Genomic DNA, 11,425 nt, shown 5'->3' on the forward strand with positions numbered 1-11,425 from the left:
TTTTTTTTCAGGATTAAACCCAGGGGCTCACAACCACTGAGCCATATCCCCAGCCCTTTTTATGTGTTGTGGTTTTTTATTTTTTTGAAACAGGGTCTCACTAAGTTGCTTAGACCTTGCTAAGTTGAACTTGTGGTTCTCCAGCCTCAGCCTCTCCAGCTTTAGCCTCTTGAGCCACGGAGATTACAGGTGTGTGTTATCACACCTGGCTGTGGTTTGCTTTTAATAGACTGCTTTAAGACCTAAGACCACTTCATGTTGTAATAAGTTACATGAAAAAATGGAAAGGGGATGGAATTTGGACTCAAATAGACTTGTATTAGATATTTCTTCATTATTACTATTTACATCGTGTCTTTCAGATGTCACTTAACCTTTTTGTAATGAACATAAAAATTCTATGTACTTCTATTTCTACTTACATAATAAGGTGTAGTGAAGAATAAATTGTGTATTCAAGCACAATGCCTGGCACAAAGAAGGAAGACTATCATTGAATAGTAATTTGAGTCTGAATACACCTTCTGGGGATCATTGCTTACACCTTAAGGCTCAGCTCACATTGTTATATCTTCACTAAACTTTCCCTGACTCTCTCCACAGGATAATTAGGATTTTGTGTTTCCTTGACTTTTCGACCTGGGTCGTAGCAGCCTTCTCAAGGCTCAGATCATTACCAGAAGACTATGAGCATAGACTATTAAAATTGTGACTTAGGCATAACCTCCTTCATACATTGTTCAGATTTGCAGAGATCAGACGCTAAAGGGAATATCATTGTCACCACGGGGATTGAGACTTGTTGACATAGCCTCACTACTGAGAGCTGAGTTTTTCTGCTGTCAAAGCACTCTGTGAAAACCAGACATTTTCACCCTGATTTGGGCCTTCATGTTGTTAGTTGGCTCCACTTCCATTATCTCCTCAATAGTTCTACAAGTTTTTATTTCTACTCTCAAGCCACAGCTAGTATCTCATCTCTCAGTCTGAGAATGTGACCTTGTCTCAAGATCAGGTTACAGTTTCTTCATCTTCTTTGTCAGTCTCCTTCTTTGGAACTTACAAATTATACCTTTCCTCTGCTTCTTGCTTTCTATCTCTGTAGGGAACAAATCTGTCTTTTACTTTCCTTCACAGTAAACAAAACAAAACAAAACAAACAAACAAACAAACTGTGGGAAAACCAGTATGTCAAAGAGATATTTATGCTTTTCATGTTTATTGCAGCACTATTCACAATAGCCAAGGTGCGAAATCAACCCAAGTGTCCATGAACAGATGAGTGAATTAAGAAAATGTTGTATATATACACAAAGGAATATTATTAAGCTTCCAAAAGGAATGAAATCCTGTGGATGACAGTATGTGAAGTGAAATAAGCTAGGCACAGAAAGATAAGTACCTTTTATCTTCACTCATCTGCAGAAGTTAAAAAAGTCAATCTCATAGAAGTTCAGTGTAGAATGCAGGTTATTAGAAGCTGAAGAGTCAGGGAGGGGCAGATAGGGAGAGGTTGTTTAGGAGGAATAAGGTCTGGTGTTTCTTTGCACAGCAAAGTATTTCACATAGTTAGAAGACAGGATTTGAATCTTCTCATCACAAAGTAATGATAAATGTTTGAGGTGATGAATAGGCTAATTATCCTGATTTGATCATTACACATTCTATATTTGTACTGAAATATCATACTGTACCATAGAAATATGTAAAATTATTATGTCAATTAAAAAAACAAAAATGTGAAGAACTAGCTTATGTTTCTGTAGTTCCTTATGTCCCATCTGCTTTATAGCCCACTGCAATCTGGCCCGCCTCCATTATATTGGAATATCTTACTAAAGTGACTAAATGACTTTACTAAAATGACTAAGATTCATTGGGATATTTTCCCCATGCTCTTTCTTAGCCTTTAACATTTTTATTAGTGCATTATTGTTATTATATCATAGTGGAGTTCATTTTGACATATTCATAAATATATATAGCATTGTTTGCTCCATTTCAGTCTGCATCTTAGGCTTTTTATACATTGAATTTTTGGACAATTCATTTCTTCCTTTATCTCTGTGGTGTTACTCTATCTTGGTTTTCTATTTTTTTTTCTGGTCTTTATATAACACCCTCCTTTAAGGGGTATTCTTGCTCCATTTATTCATTCTTTAATTTATTGGTTGATTTGTTCTATGCATTTTTGAGCACGTATGGCAAGTACAACAAAATATGACATTTGCAAGGCCTCTGTCTTCCGGGACCTTAATTCTAATCAGGGAGATCTTCAGTAAACAAATACATAAACCAACAAAATAGATACAAAATATCATTAGTCCTATGAAGGACTGCAAATACACAGAGTGATGTGATTGTGAATGATGTGAGGGGACTATTATCGATATAGTGATAAAGTAAGGCCCCTTGAAGGAGAACCAAGTGTAAAGACAGAGAACAGGAGGGCTGTGGATATAGCTCAGTTTGTAGAGTGCTTGTCTCAAGGCCCTGGGTTCAAGCACCGCACACACACACACACACAAGAATAGAACAACATTTTAGCCAAAGAAATAGAATTTATATGATATTTAAAGTCACAAGAATGGATGAGGTCACTTGCAGGCAGAAAACAGAAGATGTATTAACACTTTGAATTGAGTGGAGGAGAATGGGCCTGCAGAGGAAATATCGAAGAAGATAAAAGGAATATGAGGCCTGGGGTTGTGGCTTAGTAGTGTATGTGTGAGGCACTGGGTTTGATCCTCAGCATCACATAATAAATAAAGAAAGAAACAAACAAACGAAGATATTGTGTCCATCTACAACTAAAAAAAAAGAAACTTGAGGTAAGTAAGTTGGAAAGGTATGGTAGGCAACCCCTGTCCCAAGGATATCAACATTCTAATTTGTAGTCTGTGAGTATGTTGCGTTACGTAACAAAGAGGACTTAAGGTTGCAGATGGAATTAAGGCTGCTACTCAGAGATTAGGAAGATCTAATATTCTGTATTAAATTACATAATCCATGTTGAAATTCAAGCTAAAAAATAGTGTACACCATTAATGATGTGAAATACTAGATCTGCCTTGGCATATTATAGAGGAGGGTATCCAAAGCATGGGAAGATTGGAAAATGAGAGTGGATTTATTATGTTAAAAACTTCTTCCACCTTGGGAAAGTCTTGAGGTCCAAAGGGTACATCTTTCATCACAACTGTGAAAAATAAATTTGTGAGGAGACCCTGAATATTCAGCCAGCTACTTAGTGGTAGATTAATTGATTATATTGGACAACTTCCATTAAGGAACAACTTCCATTATTCTTCACAGATTATGTACTTAATTTTCAGCATGTATTTTCCTTTTCCTGTGCTTTGCCAAATCTAATTCTGTGGCCTTCCAGAATGCCTTATCCACTGTTACGGTACTCCACATCTTGTCGCTTCTGACGAAGGAAGAAATTTCAGAATAAATGAAGTGCAGCAAAAAAAAAAAAAAAAAAAATGGGCTCATGGTCACAGAATTCATTGATCTTGTCATATTCAACACCATTTCAAAGCATCTAGCTTGAAAGAATGGTAGACTTTTTGCATAGACAGAGATGGTGGAAGGTAGGTAGCAATACTTTTGCAGAGCTGAAAAAATATCCTGTAACATATAGTATGTATTGCAAGTCTAGTGCCTAATATATGGGGTTGTCTCCCTAGGATTCATGGTTCAGTAATCAAGGGTACAAAATAGCACTGCCTTCTCTCATTATTTTCCCTAGCGATCCACAATCCCAAATTTTTGCAGTCCAGATTTTCTATCTAAAAGCCTTCATTCCAAAGTGAAGAATGCTTTCTCTAAGGGGATGGTACAATTGTTTCATTGAAGTTGAGATGGCTGCTTGGCTATTTTGGCCTTCTTGTGCTTCTGAATCAATAAGAAAGTGGCTACTACACTGGCTGTAGCTGTGACGGATCTTGTTTGTTTTGAGGTTTGTAGGGAATAGGTCAGATATCAGAGATAACACTACTTAGAAATAAAAGTCTATGTCCCTAGTTCTGGAACTTCAGCAAGAAATAAAATAAATAAATAAATGTCACTACTTGCATATTGATAGTTTTATCATATAATTAAGTTAGAAATTCCACAATAAATAATAATTCAAAGGAAAAATACATACCTGGAGCATATACCACAGTCTCTCTGTAAAATGAATGTCCTCATTTATGAATCCTCCTCCTGGGTTTATCTTGATACTTTTAACCGTTGCAGAATCAAATTTCATCACAAGCAGTGGTCATAAATAATGTGAAGAAGATTGCAACTGCGACATTGACTCAGAAAACACATATTCACTATTTCTAAAGAGTTGTTCACTTAATGTGGATTTTTTAAAAGCTGTAAACATGTAACCTCACTGTGAGTAAAACTGTGGCTATGTAAGATTTATCTCTGTCTTGTCTCCCAGCCCTCTCGGTTCTCACAGGATTTAGCTTTTCTCTCAACATTTTCTTCCAGTTGTTTCAAGGAATCTCCCTGACTCTAGTGTTTCACAAGTGCTCATGAACAATTGTGTGTTCTTCCACTTTGTGTGAGCCTCCTGACTGGTGGGCATTGCTGCTGTCTACCTGCTGTGTGTCAAAGCTGTGTCCATGGTGGAGCTGGGGGAAGGGAGAATATCTGTCTGATTTTGTATTACATTCAATCACCTGGACAAAATGTGGAGCCTATTGTATTTAAATCCTCCTTTCATGAATATGGTGTTTTGTCCTAATATTGATCTCACAGGAACCTGGACCCATCCACCAGACATGGAGGAAATGGCATGCATCCTGATCATTGTCCCCAATTTTCTCTTTAACTCTACAGGAGTCTCTATACTGCTTTGTTTCCTGTTAGAGGAAAAAAAAATCTGAAACCCCAAAACCAAACCAACCAAACTAAACCAAACCAACCCAAACCTCACCAAACCAAATCAGCAACCAACAAAAAGAGGAAGGAAAGAACAAAATATAAAAACGTGCATATAAAATCTAAACAGATATTGAATGCTAGCTACACACCAGAAGATTTAATTCTTAGCTGTCCAGGTGAAACACCTGGCACATGTTAAAAAAATTGTCCCAAGGTAGTTAAATTTTGAGTCTGCATAAAATATCATCAGTCAGTTTTCATATGGGCTGCTTGCTTAATCAGTTCAGCTTCCATCACTTTGCATCTTTCCTCTCCATTAAATATTCCAGATTTATATATGTTTATAACTAGAACAATATTGTAGTATATTATTTCAGGCATGGGTGTAAATATCAGAAAAATGCTATACATAAGCTCCCAGGAAAGGAGGTGAGGCCTTCCTGTTGGAGATCAGTTTACTCTTTTTTTTTTTTTTTGAGTTTTCAAAAAAATAAGAAAAACACATCTGAAATTCTTGCTAAGGGCCTGGGATTAAAAATCACACTATGTTTTTTTTGGTCTAGAAGAACTGTGACAAAGGGAATATAGCATGACCTCAGAAGTCAGAAACATCTAAATTCCAACTGCACTAACTTACTTATGTATTCTTTTTTTATGGTGTTGTTTCTTTAAAAAATTTATTGGTAAAGTAAAATTATACATAATAGTGGACCTAGTTGCTACATATTTGTTCATGAATGCAACATAATTTGGTCAGTTTCATTCCCTACTACCTCCCTTTACTTATGTATTCTTGGTCAAGGTGCTTTGTGAGGATGTTTCCTTCTTTATGAGTTGAATATACTTCCTGGTTTTAATGGTAGGGTTAAATGAGATGATGCAAAGTGCCTGGCACCAGCCCCTGGGAGGATCTCCCACACATGTTCCTCCTCCTACCCATTGCCTTTTCTCTGAAGCATGAATTGTCTCATGCTTCAGTGAATCATTGCTATATGGAATTTTAGAGCTGGGAAGAAATAGGTCTCAATTTTCATTGCCATGACGACAGAATCAGAGAAGTGAAAAATTTCCTCCTGAAACAGTGAGCAACTGTTAACAAAGTAGCACCTTTTTAATTGGTGGCAAGTATGTGATTTCTTTCCTTCTTTTTTATCCTTTGCTAATTTTCTTAATCCTATTTGTTTATACTGAAGAAACCAAAAGGTGAAGTTGGTTATTGATTTTCTACTTACTATGAAAATGTTAATAATAGTATCTATCACTTTTATTTCTCCTACCCTGCTGCCTACAGAACATCATGGAAAAGACCTGTATTTTATTATTATCTGAAATAAGCCCTTTTCATCATAAGTATATACATATTTGTCAGATATCTTTAGGTCATAATTATGTTTCATTATAAAATTTCAATGAATTGTGATGGCCATCTGGTCCTTCTTTTACCCTCTAAATAGGATCATTTCCAAGAGAGGTTCTGTAAATGAAAATTTGCACACATAAGTGAAAAGGTATTGTTTTGAAATGCTTAAAGTTGATTCAACTAATTTTCATGGTAATACATTTCACTCCCTCAAAGTTTCTGTGGTCTTAATTACCACCCCAGTCTACTGAAGCTAAAGCCTGTTGTCCTCTTACCATGGACAGAGAAATATTTAACCATTGTCACTAATAAATCATATCCTTACTTGCTCTAATTTCATGGTTTATTGAAGATTCTAAGTTGTTGTGTACAATGAATCAAAATGCATTCTACTGTTATTTATATCTAATTAAAATAAAGTAATAAAAAAGAAAAAATTCTAAGCTGTGATCTTTAAGATAAGCAGTTGTCCTTTTATCATGTCACTCAGTATTTATTTTTAAAAAGTTACGTTGAAAACCGAAATCCTCCAAAGCAGTTTGGCAGAGATCAGTAAAGAAATTATTTACTGAAAATTTCTTATTGGAACTGAATGATGTAGAAACATGGTGCCAGTAAAATTATTTCATTTTCATTGATAAAGGACCACTGTAGATAGGGAAGTCATGCTGCTTGCATGCAAATATGAAATGGCAGAATGATTTTTTTTGACTTTTGGTAAGGTACTTGGAGCAGAAAATAAGTTTTTTCTTGTGCAATTATAGAGAAGAATTTATTAGTAGATAAGAAAAAAGCTGAAAGAAGTGCTAAAAATGGAATTGTCGCAGAGATTGTTAGCTGCTCACCTAATATTAATTTTCTCCTTATCCTTAGTATGACAAGGCCAATTTTCATGAGCAACAGTGTACACAGATTAAAAAGTATTTCATTTCTCAACCTCCCTTACAAACAGAACTGGGTAAGTGATACAGTTTGGGTCAATGATAAAATAATGGAAGTTTAAGGTAAGAACTCTTGGGAATACTTCTTTAAAGTTAATGATTCTTTGCTGGTATGCCTTTTCTGCTCTATGGACTTTCTCCTTTTTCCTCCATGAAACTTGATAGGCATGACAAATGGGAGTCCATTTATCCTGTAGTCATGAGGGAAAACCAAGAGAATTACAGGTAGTTCAGCCCAGACCTCAACCTTGTAATTGTTTCTTTGATGAAGTCAGTATTGCTTATATTGGCCTGTCATGAGAATCTACTGAGGGTATTTAAAAAATTGAAATGATGAGACTTCTCCCAAGAAGTAGGATATATAGATTGTGGCACTCTAATGTTTCTATTGCAATAGCCAGGTGAATTGCAAATATATTTTAAAAAGTATCAGCTGTAAGAGCAAGTTTATAATACTAGAATTCCAGAAAAGGAAGAACCACTCTCAGGTAGGTAGGTAAACAATGCTCCTTTCTTTCCCTGGGAGTAGGAGTGATTCTGCTTAGAGAAAGAGACATAAACAATGTTTTTTAGTGGTTATACAGGAAACCTGAAATACTTCAGATACATGCCTGACTTTCCACACAGGTCTTAGCCAAGCTTTGGTGCTGTACAGGTGGCTGAGGAGCTAAGCTTAAGATTTCTAAAAAGCAGAGCCAAAGCCCCTATATCTCATTTATATTTATATCTATATCTCATCTATATTTAAAAAATTAAGACGACCAAGGAAGGGAACTTACCTTAAACATACATCTGGTCTCTCCTTTAAGACATTTGCTAGGATTTAAAGTGTAGGAGACAGGAAGCTGAAGAGCTGAGATGAGAATCTTGGAAGGGCAGAGATGTATCTTCCACAGTTTACCAGAGTGGAAGATTTGGAAACACATCCGCCTTTCAATAAAATTGAATAAAAATTCAATAAAAATTCCAAGAAGGACAAGGAAAAGGAAGACAGGAGAAACTCTTTTTGGTGACAATTAACATTATCTGAAGAACCATATCTTTTTTTTTAATACACAGAAGTTACCATACCATAAAAAATTCTAGACATACTGTGAGACATGACAAATGTGATTTATGGTGAAAAGAAAAAGCAGACAGTTGAGTTAGGGCCACACATGGTACAGATATTGAAGTTAATAACAAGGAATTTAAAATAACTTTGATTAATATGGTTAGGAATATTAAGGAAGGCATGGAAAAATAGAAGAAATGATAGAAAAATTCATCAAAGAATTGGAATCTACAAAAAATGAAATGACATATACAACTAAAAACAAAATATTTGAAATCAAGAACTCACTAGATGGGGTTTATGAGATTCAATACAGAAGAACATAGATTTAGTCAACTGGAAGACAGAAGAATAGAAAATATCCTAGTTGAAGCATAATAAGACAAAAGGATTGAAAGAACAAAACAGTATAACACAGGTGTACACTATTATACTGATAATCCAGCTTGGGGGTAGGGGTGGGGGAAATATTAATTTGTAGTGTTTGCTGATTGCCACATTGTAAATATTCTCATAATGGATAATTCCAAGGAATCCATGGTACACAATCACAGAAATTTCCTCAGTATTAAATAATCAATTCTAGCAAACTGGTGCACATGAATCATATTTAGAAAGTCTAAATTATGTTTAAAACCCAGAAAGAGAAAAGAGAATAGGCAGAAGCAACATTTGACTAGAATATAAAAAGAATATTTTAAAAAAATTGAAATATATCAAGCCATAGATTAAGGACTATGGTGAACTATAAGCATGATAAATAAAAGATGACACCTACACATATCAAGTGTAAAGTTGTTGCAAACCAAGTTATAATGGGTGACATCCAAAAAGATAGGTCTGTCTTAAAATCCCTAGAATTTATGAATGTTGCATTGTTTGGAAAAGGATCTTTGTAAATATAATTCAATTAGTATTTCTTAGATGAGAAGATTGCCAGGATTATTTCATCCAGGTGGTCCCTAACTGTTATTCCATGACTATTCCACCACTACAGAAAAAAAAAAGAGAAATGCAAATTGCCTGCCTTAGTTTCGAAAAAGAGGATAGATCTTATAAAAATCAAAACACACTAAGACAATTATGAACAATGTTTCTACCATAAATTTGGATGAAATTAATACATATTTTTTTGAAAATACAACTAACCTGACAGAAGAAAAATGAAATGACATATACAACTAAAAATATTTGAAATCAATTTTTTCACAACACAGGTGTCATGAAAATCATCACTAAGTCAAAGCCAAAATAGGAAAGGAAAAGACTTGTCATTGGACATGTATTTTTGGCCAAGTCCATCACTACTGACCATCTAATCTACAAATGGGGTGGGAATGACAAAAAAACCATTGAAAAATTTGAAAAGGGGGCTGCTGAGATGGGAATGGCTCTTTCCAAGTATGCCTGGGTCTTGGATAAACTGAAAGCAGAACATGAGTGTGGTATTACTATTGACATCTCCCTGTGGAAATTTGAGACCAGCAAGTATTACACAACTATTGTTGATGGATCTTTATTTTATTAATTTATTTATATGTGGTGCTGATAATTGAACCCAGTGCCTCTCACACATGCTGGGCAAATGCTTTACCACTGAGCCACAAACCCAGCTCAAGACTATTGTTGATGCCCCATGATACAGATGTTATCAAAAACATGATTACAGGCATACCCAGGCTGACTGTGTTGTCTTGATTGTTACAGCTGGTGTTGGTGAATTTTAAGTTGGTATCTCCAAGAATGGGCAAAACTGGGAGCATGCCCTTCTGGTTTACACACTGGGTGTGAAACAACTAATTGTTGGTATTAACCAAATGGATTCCACTGAGTCACCCTACAACCAGAAGAGGTATGAGGAAATCATTAAGGAAATCAGCATCTACATTAAGAAAATTGGCTACCACCATGACACAGTAGCATTTGTGCCGGTTTCTGGTTGGAATGGTGACAACATACTAGAGCCAAGTGCAGATATGCCTTGGTTCAAAGGATGGAAAGTCACCCATAAATATGGCAGTGCCAGTGGAACCAGGCTGCTTGAAATTTTGGATTGCATTCTGCCACCACCTTGTCCTACTGACAAGTCTTAAGATGTTTGCAAAATTGGTGGTAATGCGCTTGTCTCTCTTCTCTAGTAGAAGCTGGAAGATGGTTCTAAATTCTTGAAATCTGGTGAAGCTGACATCTTTGATATTGTTCAGGCAAGCCCATGAGCATTGAGAGCTTCTCTGACCATCCTCCTCGGGTTGTTTTGCTATTTGTGTTATGAGGCCAACAGTTTCTGGGGGTGTCATCAAAGCCATGGACAAGAAGGCTGCTGGAGCTGCAAAGTCACCAAGTCTGCTTAGAAAGCTCAGAAGGCTAAATGAATATTACCCCTAACACTTGCCACCCCAGTCTTAGTGGTAGAAGAATTATCTCACAACTGTTTGTCTCAATGGCCATTTAAGTTTAATAGTAAAGGAGTGGTTAATGATAACAATGCATCATAAAACCTTCAGAAGGAAAGGACAATGTTTTGTGGAACATTTTGGCAGGGGGGGTAGCTTTAAAATAACTAGTTTTTAAAATCAATACTTTTTTGGTGGTACCAGGGATTGAATTTAGGGGCCCTTGACCACTGAGCCACATCCCCAGTCCTATTTTGTATTTTATTTTTACAGGGTCTCAATGAGTTGCTTAGTGCCTCACTTTTGATGAGGGTGGCTTTGAACTCTTGATCCTCCTGCCTCAGCCTCCCAAGCTGCTGGGATTACAGGTGCATGTCACCATACCCCAATTTTTTTTTGCTTTTATTGGTGCATTACAGTTATACATAATAGTTGGGTCCCTATGCCCCCTAATCCCTCCCCCCCTCCCTTTCCCTATTTCTTTTTCTCTACTGGTCTTCCTTTCACTTATTTATTTTTAATTGGTCCTTTATAGATACACAAAATGGTGGAATTCACTGATATATATATACACACACACACACATATATATGATATATAATTATATATGTGATATATAATTATATATAATATATAAATAAAATAAATACATATGAAATATATAAAATAAATACATATAAAATATAAAATAAATATATAAAATGTATAAATAAAATTATATATATATAATTGTATTCCCTCCCCTTTACTGTTCCTCTTCTGTTCCTCTCAATCTCCTTCTTCTACTCCA

At 35.6% G+C, this 11,425-nt stretch overlaps 1 pseudogene; it reads left to right on the forward strand.

Annotated features, from left to right (window-relative positions):
• Positions 1–10,335, forward strand: part of LOC125617008 — a 12,648-nt pseudogene extending 2,313 nt beyond the window's left edge.
• The last annotated feature ends 1,090 nt before the right edge of the window (positions 10,336–11,425 follow it).

The sequence above is a fragment of the Marmota marmota genome, unplaced genomic scaffold (genome assembly GCF_001458135.2).
Source record: "Marmota marmota marmota unplaced genomic scaffold, marMar, whole genome shotgun sequence".
Lineage (NCBI taxonomy): Eukaryota > Metazoa > Chordata > Mammalia > Rodentia > Sciuridae > Marmota > Marmota marmota.